This window comes from Petaurus breviceps, unplaced genomic scaffold, assembly GCF_028583685.1.
Source record: "Petaurus breviceps papuanus isolate PSGF00001 unplaced genomic scaffold, PetGlider_PUasm1.0 90701, whole genome shotgun sequence".
NCBI lineage: Eukaryota > Metazoa > Chordata > Mammalia > Diprotodontia > Petauridae > Petaurus > Petaurus breviceps.
Genome location: NW_027187316.1, coordinates 3,323,538 through 3,336,776, shown reverse-complemented (window position 1 = coordinate 3,336,776; position 13,239 = coordinate 3,323,538). Strand labels below are relative to the sequence as shown.

Below are 13,239 nucleotides of genomic sequence, written 5' to 3'. Positions count from 1 at the left end.
ACACACACACACACACACACACACACACACACACACACACACACACACAAACTAGCTGCATGACCTTGGGCAAGTTACTTAATCCCAGTTGCCCTCCAAAAATTATATATATATGTCACTGACTATTCTTCTGCCTGCCGAGATCAAGAGTGAATCTGCTATTGTCTGGAGCCTGTGTGTCCTGTCTTATACCACCTTTCCTGTTGCTTCTAGTAGATTGTAAAGTCCTTGAATGAAAATACTTTTTAATGCATTGAACTAAATTTCAAAGGAAAAATGGAAAAGTGGAGAAAATTTTCTCTTGAATATATACACATTCCTGATGCAACCCCCATAGACATCTTCTGTGACCCTAATCAAGGGATTAGGTCTGGGGTCTGGAACTTGGTTTTAAGAAATATTTTATTAATTATATGTCAATACAACTTGTTTCCTTTGTAATTCTATGTATTTTATTCTATACATTTAAAACTAGTACTCTGAGAATAATAGTTTGTTAATTATTATTAATAGTTGACTCCTCCTGTCTGCCAAAGGGGTCCATGACATACCCACACATAAAGTTAAGAACACCTGCCCTAAGCTATGCCAGGCCTGTTTATCACATATTTTCCGAATCCACCAATTCTACTTCCCTCTCCTCGATCAGCTTCATTAGCTCCTGTAATCAGGATGCAGAGTATTTACATAGCATTATTCTCTGGACCAGCTGTGGGCTCTTTGTGGAATGTTCTCCAGCTGCACTGGCAGAAGCCTTGTTCTGAAGGATTAACCATGGCAGAGACTCCCTCATTTCCTTGAATTCATATGGATAAATTAATTTTCTGATAATTCTTATCCTTCAACTTGCTGTGGAACAATCACGAAGGTTTGCTTCTCGGTCTTCAGAGAGGCCCTCCTTATTGTCTCTATTACCTTCCCCTGGGAGTATTTATGGCCAATGTTGCTTATTTATGCCAACATGAGTCACCTTATTAACAGTGACCCCTAGTTTGGATTGCTCACACCTACCCTATCTAAAATATTTTTTAAGTAATAATTCAATTTAAATTACTCTCTTGGTTCTTCCCATAATTTAATTCGGGGAATTTAATCCTATAGATCAAATTAAGTTATTTGTGGTTATGTTTCTATGAGACTTTGTTTCTTAATCATCAACTTACTATTTCTCTTCCTACAAGTATTTTCTTTTGTCAGATGCTTCCTCCTTTTCTGTAGCATCAAAGACTTGGAACAGGAAGGGATCTTGGAAATGATCTAGACCAATTCCCTTATTTTACAGATGAGAAATTTGAGGGTCAGAAGGGTTGTGACTTGTCCAAGGCCATACAGGTAGTAAGTAGCAAAGCTGCAATTAGAACCTAGGTCCTCTAGATCCAATTCTCCCTTTTTTTGTTTTACTATATTTTACTTCTGTCAGAGAGGAGGCAAAGGAATAGATGGGGAAGCTAAAAGGAAAGAAATTGCATGTGTAAATGTGGGGTAAAAGAACGTAAATTCTGTGACTCAAATAGAATTTTTTATTTGCCTAAGGATATTAGAAAAAATTACAAAATTAGGTCTATAATTAGCTTTTTGATGACTTACATATTTACATATAGCTAGCATTTAAATTTTTCAAGTGCTTTACATATGGTATCTCATTTTATCTTCACAACAGCCCTGTGAGGCAGGAACTGTTATTATCTACACTTTGTAAATGACGAAATTGAAACTGAGAGAAGTCCAGTGGTTTGTCCAGAATCACATAGCAAAGTAAGTGTCTGAAGCAGATTTTGAACTCAGGTCTTTCTGATCCATAGTTAACACTCTATCCAACCTGTTCATAATTATTAGTTATCCCTAATATATTTATAACATGGCACTTTGAAGCCATCATCAAATACTAATGTTGTACTTGCAGGCTAAACAAACCAAAATCTTTTTTTCTGGAATACTGCTACCTAATCATGCCCCTCTTTATTGTACTTGTCAGTAAGTAAATAAATATTTATTAGGCACCTATTATGTGCCAAGCATTGTAAGTGCTTAGAGACACAAAGCAAGGCAAAAGACAGTCCCTTCTCTCAAGGAGATCATAATTTAATGGGGGAAGCGACATTCCAATAAATATGTACAAATAAGTTATATATACATATCATAAATAGGAAACAATAAATAGAAGAAACTAAAATTAAGAGGAAATGGGGAAGTTTTCCTATAGAAAGTGACATTTTAACTGGAACTTGAAGGAAGTCCCGGAAATCACCAAGACTAGTGTCACTGGAATGAAACGTACATGGTGGAGTGTAAGCTGGAAGAAGTTGGAAAGAAAAGGCATAGGGAGGTGGCTTATAAAGGGTTTTGAAGGCCAGACAGAGAACTTTATAGCTGATCCTGGAGTGATAGGGAGCACTTGGAGTTTATTGAGTAGGGGGGAGGTGTGATGGTCAGATCTACACTTTAGGAAAATCATTTTGGCGGCTGAATAGAAGATGAATCAGAGTAGGGAGAGACTTGTGGCAGGAAAACCAACTACAATTCTAATAGTCTTTGCATGAGAAGTTGAGTGGTCACAGTATCAGTGGAGAGAAGGGGGTATACTGGAGAGCTGTTGCAAAGGCAAAGTCAACAGGCCTCAGCAAAGGATTAAATATTGGGGATGAGAGATTGAGGATAAGGAGTTGAGGATAAGGAGTTGTAAGTCTGTGGGACTAAGAGGATGGTGTTGCCTTCTATAGTAATAAGGAAGTTTGGAAGAGGGAAGGGTTTGAGGAGAAAGAGTAAGTTCAGTTTTGGGCATGTTGAGCTCAAGATGTCTACTATATATCCAGTTGAAGATGTCTGACAGACTGTTGGACATACAAGACATGCAGCAGAGAGGTTAGTACTGGACAACTAATGATAACACCATGTGAAATAGTATAGAAGGGGATGAAAAAATGGCCCAGGACAGAACTCTGTAAGACACATACAAGTCCTTGTGACATGAATTTTTTGAACCCAAGTATAAAATTTTTGCATTTAGCCCTATAAAATTTCATCTGGTCCACTGTTCTGGATGTCAAGTTTTTATTTTTTTTAAAGTACTAACTCTGTCATGCAGTATATGAGCTAACCTCCCAGCTTCAAGTCACTTGCAAATTTTATGAGTGTGGAGGTAGAATACTATCTATGCCTTCTCCAAGTCATTGATAAAAATATTAAGGAGCACAAAACCAAGCACAGATCTCCTCTCCCCTAAAGACATCCTTTCTAATTAACATTTATCCATGACTAATTCTTGAGTCTGACCATTTAACCATTTCTGAATCCACTTAATTATCTAGCTTACATCTCAGTGACCATTCTCCTAATAAATAAAACAGAAGTCATAAAAAGATTTTGTACTTCTGCCTTCTCTCTGTCATTAATTATTATTATCCTATCTTCCAGTCTTCTCCTTGGAGCACATAGGTATTGCAATGGATAGAGTGCCAGGCCTGGAATCAGGAAGACCTGAATTCCAATCTGGCCTCAGACACTTACTAATGGCATGACCTTTGGGGAGTCATTTAACCTCTGATTCAGTTTCTTTGCTATAAAATAAGAGCGACATCATCTACCTCCCAGAGTTATGAGGAACAAATGAGATAATAATTGCATAGTGCTTAGCACAGTGCCTGGCATGTAGTAAATGCTATAGAAATGTTAGCTATTATTAGTATTTCTTTGATCCTCCAATTTACATGCATATATTTATATGTGTGTGGGGGGGTATATGTGTATATATGTATGTTATCTGTGTATATATTTATTTGTATAGGTATGTGTGTTTATATTTATATATATATATATATATGTCTGGAGAATCCTTTTTGTTATTATTACTTTTCTTGCTTATCTATCCTCATTCTAAGATTGAAAACTCATGTTATTCTTATAGGACTATGTACTCTTATGTTACTTTTGCTATTGCTTATATCTTCCTTTCAAAATATATGTGGTTGCTGAGTTCCTTGCGTAATCACATTGTTCTTTTTAAGCAATTCTGCTTTTCCTTTTCCATTAAAATTATTTTCTTAATAGATTCTAATTTTTCTAGACTGAGTTTCCTGAAGAGTTTTAGTCTGTGGGAACCAACCTATTCTTCTGCATGCTTTGAAATCTGCTTTTTTCAAAATCTATTGTGCATATTAGACTCTATTCCTGGCTCTATTCTTCTTTATCTCATGCAATCTAGATCACCTGGAATACTAATATTATAAGAAAAGATAAAAGGGGTGGTTTAAGGAAAACTTGGAAAAACTGATATGAACTGATGCAAAGTGAAGTGAGGAAAACTCAGAGAATAATCTATACAATAAAAACAATATTGTAAAGATAAACAACTACAAAAGACTCAGTAACTTAGATCAATACAATGATCTATCACAACTCCAAAGGACTCATAATTAAAATCTTTTTCTACTTTCAGATAGAAAACTGTTGGTCCCAGAGTGTAGATTGCAGATCAGAGCATATTTTCCCCTTTATTTTCTTTCTTTCTTTGTTTTTTAAGATGGCTAATGCAGAAATATATTTCGCATGACTTCATATGTATAATGGACATTATATTGCTTGCCTTCTCAAGGGTGAGGGGGGTGGGAGAAGAGCAAGAACTTGGAACTGAAAATTTGTTTTTAAGTTTTAATTTAAAAAAATTTCTAGGGGCGACCAGGTGGCTCAGCGAGTAAGAGCACCGGCTCCAGTGTTGGGATGACCTGGGGTTCAAATCCGGGCTCAGACTCTTAGCACCACACCCAGAAATAACTGGCCATGTAACCTTGAGCAAGTTACTTAACCCCAATTGCTTAAAAAAAATTTAAAAAAATTTCTATCACAAATTGATATTTAGATTGAGTGGTAGCTTCCTCTAAACTTTCCATTTTTGGAGGAACAAAATTGTTATTAAGGCAAATCAAGAAGATATTAGCTGCTGTGTTTTTGGCAAAGAGAAAGCACCAGAAGACATATATCTGAATAAGTAAAACCCACCATCATTACTATCATGTCATGTTACTGTACCAGGCTTAGGGTAACCTGCCTCTAAATTCTCTCTCTTCTAAACCTAGATCATCCAGAACCATGTGGCAATAATGGGTCTTATACCATCAAATATTAGTGATATCTGTGAGATCGATTTTGTCTCTTTGTATTAGGATCTCTAGTTCATTTTACTTATTAACCATATTTGGTACATTTGTGAATAGGAATTAGAAGCTATGAGTTTTATTCTTGGATTCTTTCGTGGGTTTTGTCTCCCATGAATTTCTTAGTATCTCTAATTTTTTCTTCTTTCTACATTGTGGTCAATCCCTATATCACCTCCAACAATGGTTACTTTTGATCTTTATTGCAAAAAGTTAACAGTTGTATGTTCACAGCTGATTTAGAAATGACTCCCAAATTGGTAACCAGTTACTTCCTGCCTGTTAAGATAAAATCAGTTTCATTTTTATGATATTATTCACTGCTCTCCACCCTCGGAACCTCCTGACCCTCTTCTTGAACAAAGTATTCATGACATGTAGAGGCATGAGATTTCTTGATAGGTTACAAGTGTCTGGACTCCTTTATTTCTTAATCGTGAGACAATTTTCTATACATGTCCCCATCTCATCCTATATGTGCACCTTTGCATTGAATTCAGCAAATATTAAAGTATATTTTAATTTAATTTGGAAGGTTTTAGCAAGTGATTTTAAATAATGTCTTTACCTCCCGCAACAGAAATTGGTGCATAAGTCACAATCATCTATTTGGTAGTCTTTTGGAGAATGTCTATGAAGAACTTTGTAAAACAGGGTGCCTAAGTCCAGTGAATGATGTTTGGACATATGATGAAACTAACAAGTCAGTTGTTTCTCCAAGGATAATGTGCAAGGCATCCTTGTGTTTAACTGCAGCTTTCTTTAATTTCTTAGTTTCATATGTAGCCAGAATTTCAAATCTGACATGAGACTATTCCTCTGACAGTATATTGGTCACTAGACATATTGGTCACTAGACAAGGATCTGCTACCATTCAGATTGCCATAAGCTAAATGAACATTTATAGATAGTCTGAAAACTGTATGGTTCCTAGCACTCTCTGTCTCCCTCTTTGTTACTCTGGCACCATTGCTAAAGAAGTGGAAAGGGGTTATACTGGATCAAGGGCCATTTGGTATTGCTTTGCTTGTTTGTTTCATGGGTTGCTATGGCCAAAGATTTCATCATAAAATAAGCAGTCTACTGGTGATGAACCTCTTTGTATTTAATTGTCCTTTCTCAAAAAACAGACCTAGTCAGTTTCCCAGTTCCTCATAACTTGAGAAAAATTAAAATGAAAAAGACCTCTAGTTTAAGGACAGATGTAGAACTGGGATAAAGGTTATGTAAAGTGCTCAGCATGACAAAAAGGACAATGAGGGGCTATTTTCTAACATTACTTTATTTGCTGTAAAGGATTTTATTTATAATAGAATCCTAAGTGCTGTAAATGCTACAACATAGAAAAAAGACTAGGGTAGGGTTTTTAATGGAATTTTAAAAATAAGCTAATCAATTTCAGAAATAATTATAGATCTGAATGATATACACTATTAAAATCTTTTGAATTAAACCAAATAAGTGATATCTAATCATTCTGGGTATACAAAAACACAGGGATTGAAAATGGCCTAATGTGAAAATAAAAACCATGAACTGAGGAATTTTATGCTTTTGAAAATAAGGCCAAGACTCATATTGATACAAAATATTTCATATTCTTTAGTAACTATTTTCTCACTTACCATGCAGTACCACTTTTGAAAGACATAATTTCTCCTTATCTGAATTCTAGTCATACTAAACTGTGGGCATCAATTTTAGTATTCTATGATATAATCAAATGTAGCCATGAGTCTAACATGACTTTTTGAAGTTCATACCTTAATGAAAAAAAGATTCTCTCTCCATCATCTCATGGACATATATTTTGTGAAAAGTCATATGTGTTATGGTGAAAGCTCTACTGGACAAATGCTAATGAGGTGCAATTTTCAAAATATATCTAACGTGTCCCAATAAATTTCTTATCACTTCTTTGAAATTACAAAAGGCAGAGAATTAAGAGGATCGTACAAATATATTATTTTATTGGTGTGGGATAGAGGTTTTCAAATATGTGGTTCATGGGCCACATACAGCCTGCAACACTTCCAAGGGTAGCTCATTCCAGAATTAAAATCTAGTTCCTGTTTGATTTTAATGTGTTGATGTCTTAATAATAATAATGATAATGAAATGTATCAACACGTGTGGTTTTCTAAGCTAATGTGTAGATCCTTCTATACAGTTAAGTGGCCCTTATTTATATTTGAGCTTGATACCTTCAGTACAGTGGACTCCAAGTATAGAAACTCCCTCCACTGATTTTAATCAGCAACAAGTTTCCAACTTATTGTTTTAGGGAGTTTCTTCCAGTGTGAGATTGAGTCACTTGCTTATTGTCACATGCATCAGAGGCAGATCTTGAACTCAGATCTTCCTGACTCTAAATCCCTCCCTTTATCCAGGATAGTCTCTAAAATATGGGCAAATGTATTAATTTGCTTTTCATCCAATTACTCAATCAACAAACATTTAAGTACCTACTATGTGTCAGGGACTATGCTAGGCAAACAGATTATTTTTGCTTGTTCTTTATTTCCCCTGCATTTGGCACAGTGTTTGGCAGAGTAGGTACTTCCTAAATGCTAAAACTGATTTATTGAAAGAAAAAAATTAAATAATCCCTGTTCTCTATGTACTTATATTCAAACATTAATAGATATTACCAAAATACTCATATACATATGCATATATTCATATATGTTCATATTCATCTATGCTCATATTTTATGTATGCACATATGTATGTGGATACATACATATATGTGTATGCATATGTATAGATGTGTACATACATGTGTATATCTATCTCTATCTATCTATCTACCTATCTATCTATATCTGCATATATATGGGGGCAGCTAGGTGTAGCAGTGGATGGAGTGGTGGGCCTGGAGTCGGGAAAACATTTCTCTGAGTTTAGATCTAGCCTGAGACACTTACTAGCTGGACACACTGTCACTAGTGTGACACTAGACAAGTCACTTAATCCTGTTTCCCTCAGTTTCCTTCTCTATAAAATGAAGTGGAGAAGGAAATGGCAAATCATTCTAGTATCCTTGACAAGTAAAAACCCAAATAGGGCCATGAAGAGTCCGACACAGCTGAAACAGCTGAATAACAACAAAAAATACACGTATATTATTTTATCTATATATGATATATGTATACATATACTTACATGTATTGTATGTATATCTACATGTATGTGTATATATGTTCAAGGATGTATACTCAAGTTCTTCATTTTCAGTGATCATCTAAAGGGATGGCTCTCTGGAAGATGGTACAAGTAAGACAGTGGGAAACATGAGTAATATACAAGAGATATTCATAAAAACTCAAAATTAATAAGTTACAAAAATTCCTTTAGCACTGATTCTCCTTATGATTCGTTCTACCACTAGTTCAAATGAAGCCATTGACTTTAAGGGCCTGTCTGTGAATCTGCCTTCTAGTCCAGCCTGATTTCTCAGTACAAAGAGCAAGCCTGCCATCTCTGCTTCGTTAGCCTTTCTCTCTGTTATTTTATCACCACCTAGTTACTGACTTCAGTTCTTATGGGTTGTTTGTTGTTGTTGTTGTTGTTGTTGAAGCTCAGCTCAAGCATCATAGTCTAAATTATGTTTATTTATTTTTTAACATTCACTATTTGATTTTGAGTTCCAAATTCTCTCCCTCTCTCCAGTCCCACCCACAGCCACTGAGAAGGCAAGCAATATGAGACCCATTCATAATCTACGTGGTCTTTCATGATTCTCTCAGCTTTGGGTTCCCTCCCCTCAAAATGATCTTTTATTTTTTATATTGTATATTTTGTACATATTCATATATTTGCACCTATTATCTCCATGATAGAACATAACTCCTTGAGGGTAGAGACTCTTTGATTTTTATTTTATTTTATTTTTTAATTCCTATCCTTAACACCATGCTTGGCCCATAGTAGGCACTTAATAACTGATGGCTAATTGATTGTTTACAGGTATCTTTGAAGGGCTTCCTTTGCCTGCTTTTAAGAAAAATTTCCTCTTCCTTCTCAACGCAGCAATTGCTTCAGCATCCTCTTGGTGTTCATTCCCTACATATGACAAATCTAGCCCAATTTAGTTTTGAAAAAAAGAATATGGCTTCAGGACTCAGAAATTGGCTTCATTCCAGACCTCTGTTACCAGAGATTTTTGTCTCCTCGCTTGTGGTTTGGTGTGGCCTGGAGTTACAGCAGATTCCCTTAAATGAGAATTAATAGCATTTCAGCAAAGATGCCAAGCCTTTGTTCCCAGCCAAGCCCCCAGCTTAGCAACAAAGACATGACACTCCTAGAAACTTTCAAGTCACGCTTATTTCTTATTTTTACCCATTTGATTTTGTTTACTCAAAGTTCAGAGAATTTGATCTTTCCTAAGACTTCTGTAACAAACGTATCTGAGTAATAATGGTGAAAGGTACTTTAGAAAGGGTGATGGGCAGCTGGATGGAATGGCTCATTATAGATATAGTAATACAAAGTCTGATATATATATATGTGTGTGTGTGTACATGTGTGGGTATATTTATGTGTATATACATCTATATAGGTGTGTATATGCATAATACATATATAGAACAGTATTAATATAAGCATAATTATAAATTTAAGCCCAATCCAAGCCCCTTAGAAGCCAATTATCCCCCCACAAAGAAAAATTATATTCCCAAGCCAGAGAATATATACTTCTGACTCTATTTGTTTTGTTATCCCTCAAACATACGTTCCACTCATGGCTTCTCTTACTAGATCTGGTAGAAAGTTAGGATGACATGATTATAGTGATTGAGCCCTTCAAAGATGAACTCTAAGAGCATTATTGACCTAGATGACTCATTTTAAGCATAGGAACAAGGACAAATTCAGTCTCCAACTCTTCTCTCCAGGGACTACTTGGAAATTCTTATATCACATTTCTCTTTGATGCATGTAGTTATCAGACCATCTATCCATAAGCTACTATACACCTACAAAGGCCCTCACGTTGGCTATTTCCAACCATTTCATAATAACTAGGGCTTGTTTGTTTTTTTCCCAATTATCTCCTCTTTCCATGGTCACCTTTTCTTTCATTCAATCAGCTTGTGTCTGCCTCCTTTCTCTACTCTACCCCTGTGGTATGATGATCAATCACCCCATTAATCCTTCTAATGTTGCCATAACTCCTACCAAGCAAAAACTGGGAAGGGAATGAAAGAACTGTTCTCAGAGATTCCCTTAAGTCACCAGGTACATTAGTAGATGTTGTATCCTTAGGCTTGAGCCAGTGCTATCTCAATTTTAGCCAGTTTAACTCCCTGCCTGCTATGATATCTTCATTCATTCAACAGTCAATTATGGAGTGCCTGCTACATGAAAGACACTCCATCTTTTTTCCCTTTTTAAAGATTGGGTCTCCTTATCTCACCCAAGATGGGAGTGTGGAGAATACTCATGAGCCAATCTTACTATTGATTGTCATGAGAGCTTTGACCTGTGTCATTTCTAACTTGGACAGCTTCACTCCTCCTTAGACAACCTGATAGCCCCAAGAACCCCAGAACTTCCCTGGTGGCTAAGATCATAGGCATCCCCACTCCTGTCCTCAGTCAACTAATTGTCTTGAGGACAATCAGCCAATGACCATTAAGAGGGCCAGGAAGAATTGTATGGATGATTAACACAAACTATTTGCTTTGGTGAAGCAAAAGTGTGTATCTTGTTAGTGAAGGACTGATGATGACATCCTCATGTATGATGACTTTAGCAGTTTGGCAATCAGTTATTAAGTGGCTGCTGTGTGCAAGGTATCATGCTAGGTGCTAAAAATACAAAATTCTACAAAACACAATCGTTGCCCTTACAGAACTTATTATCATATATGTGTAAATAGGAACCATATTTCTCAGTTTTATTTTTGTACTGGTATATGGGCTTTCATGTTCAACATTTACCATCAACTTTAGCTTTAAAAGCCTCTTCATACATTGTAAATATCTTTATCTTATGTTGATAAAGTACAAACCTAAACTCTTAAGCCACCTTTGCCAAATTACTCCATACTAGACATGGAACAAGTAACTGCTAAGTCCCAGTCTGTGTGGGCCGCACAGATCTGCCATATTTATCTTTTCTTTCTTGTTTCCTTTCTCACTTGATTGTTTCAGCACTGTACAAGGATGACAGAGACATGTAGTTGTGTAGTTGTTTTCAGTTGTACCTGACTCTGTGACACCATTTGCAGTTTTCTTGGCCAAGATACTGGAGTGGTTTGCCATTTCCTTCTCCAGTTCATTTTACAGAAGAAAATGTGGCAAACAGGGTTAAGTGATGTGCCTAGGGTCACACAGCTAGTAAGTATCTGAGGTCAGCTTTGAACTCATGGAGCTATCCATTATACCACCTAGCTGCCCAGATAGAGACATAGAGCAATATATACATACACATATGCATATAAATATAGTTCACAACCAAGAAATTTATTATGAAGCTGTGTTCCCCCCCCCAAAAAAAAATAATTAGCTCACTTTCTAACCAATAGTCTAAAAGTCCATAGGCATCTAGATTTGGAGCTAGAAGAAACCTAAGAGGTCATTTGTTCCAACACCTGCATTTTATAGAAAAGGAAATTGAGGCCTAGAAAAGAGGAATGACTTGCCCAAAGTCACAAAGCTAGCAATGAGAGGAACCAGGACTTGAACCAATAACTCTACATCATAGGGATCTTTCCACAATATCACAGAGGAAAGCTCCTACGACCATAATACTGTGTAGGACACAAGCAAAAACAGTAGTCACTTTGGGGGAGGGGAGGAGGACAGAGGAGAAAATAAGATCTGCTTCATACAAGTCCACTTTCTGGCAAACTTTACCCTTCCATGAAGCAAAAGATACCTGTAGTGGTAAGCATAGCTCATATTTACAGTAAATTCTGTTTGCTTTTCCATAATCCCGACAATTTGAAAGCTCAGCATGATTTAGTGAAAAGAACAGACAACTTGAAATGGAAGCCCTCGCTTGGTGTTCCTCCATTTACCACTTAGGCTCTGTGACCTTGGGCAAGACACCTCTCTAGGCTTTACTCTTCTCAATTATGAAATAGGAGTTTGGACAAAGTGATCCCTAAACCACCTTCTAGCTCTAATATTCTGTAATTCATTCAACTGTGTATTGTTTTCTACATTTGAATTCTGTGAGAAAGACACAGAGTGCTAGGTCTGGGGTCAGAGGAAGTGGACTGAAGTCTTTAGTACCTATGTGACTCTGGGCAAGAACTCTACACAGTTTGCCTTCATCTGTAAAATGAGAGATTTGGACTAGATGGTTGGTGCTGTTTTTTCCAGCTATAAATCTATGAGTCGACAACAAATAAATTGAAGACATAAAAAATTTGGACCCAAAGCAACTTCTAAGATATACATTGAAATCAGCAAAAATTTTACCTAATTCCTTCATATCAACACCAACAATTAATAATAAGAAGAATCAACATCTATATGGAACAGCTAGGTTGCCCAGTGGATAGGGCATTGGGTCTGGAGACGGGAAGACTAATCTCCCTGAATTCAAGTTTGGCCTCAAACGCTAGCTAGTTGTGTGACCATGGGCATGTCACTTAACCCTGTTTGCCTCAGTTTCCTCATCTATGAAATGAGCTGGAGAAGGAAATGGCAAACTTTTTTTTATGGGGGAAGGCAGGGCAATTGGGGTTAAGTGACTTGCCCAAGGTCACATGGCTAATTTTTTGTGTTAAGTGTCTGAGGCCAGATTGGAACTCAGGTCCTCCTGACTCCAGGGCCAGTGTTCTATTCACTGCACCACCTAGATGCCCCGAAATGGCAAACTATTGAAGTATCTTTGCCAAGAACATCCCAAACAGGCTCATAAAGAGTCATATGTGACTGAAAAAAAGACCGAACAACAAAAGGGTCAATCAACCCCAAACAAAATCAGGAAAAGTTGGACACAACTGAAAATGACTAAACAACAATATTTATATAGTACTTACTATGTGCCAAGCACTGTGCTAAGAGCTTCATAATTCTTATCTCATTTTATCCTCACAACAACCCTGGGAGGTAGGTGACATTAAGATC

The 13,239-nt window shown here is 36.5% G+C and overlaps 1 protein-coding gene across 7 annotated transcripts in view; it reads right to left on the bottom strand.

The window, feature by feature from the left end:
- Nucleotides 1-13,239, bottom strand: part of ADGRF1 (adhesion G protein-coupled receptor F1) — a 70,070-nt gene that overhangs the window by 53,708 nt on the left and 3,123 nt on the right. Inside the window, exon 2 of one of the 7 annotated variants that reach the window (XM_069065809.1) lies at nucleotides 8,318-8,412. The exons of the other annotated variants lie outside the window; for them this stretch is intronic. The gene's annotated coding sequence lies outside the window, so the exon portion shown is untranslated. The remainder of the gene's footprint in view (nucleotides 1-8,317; nucleotides 8,413-13,239) is intronic. 7 annotated transcript variants of the gene reach the window in all.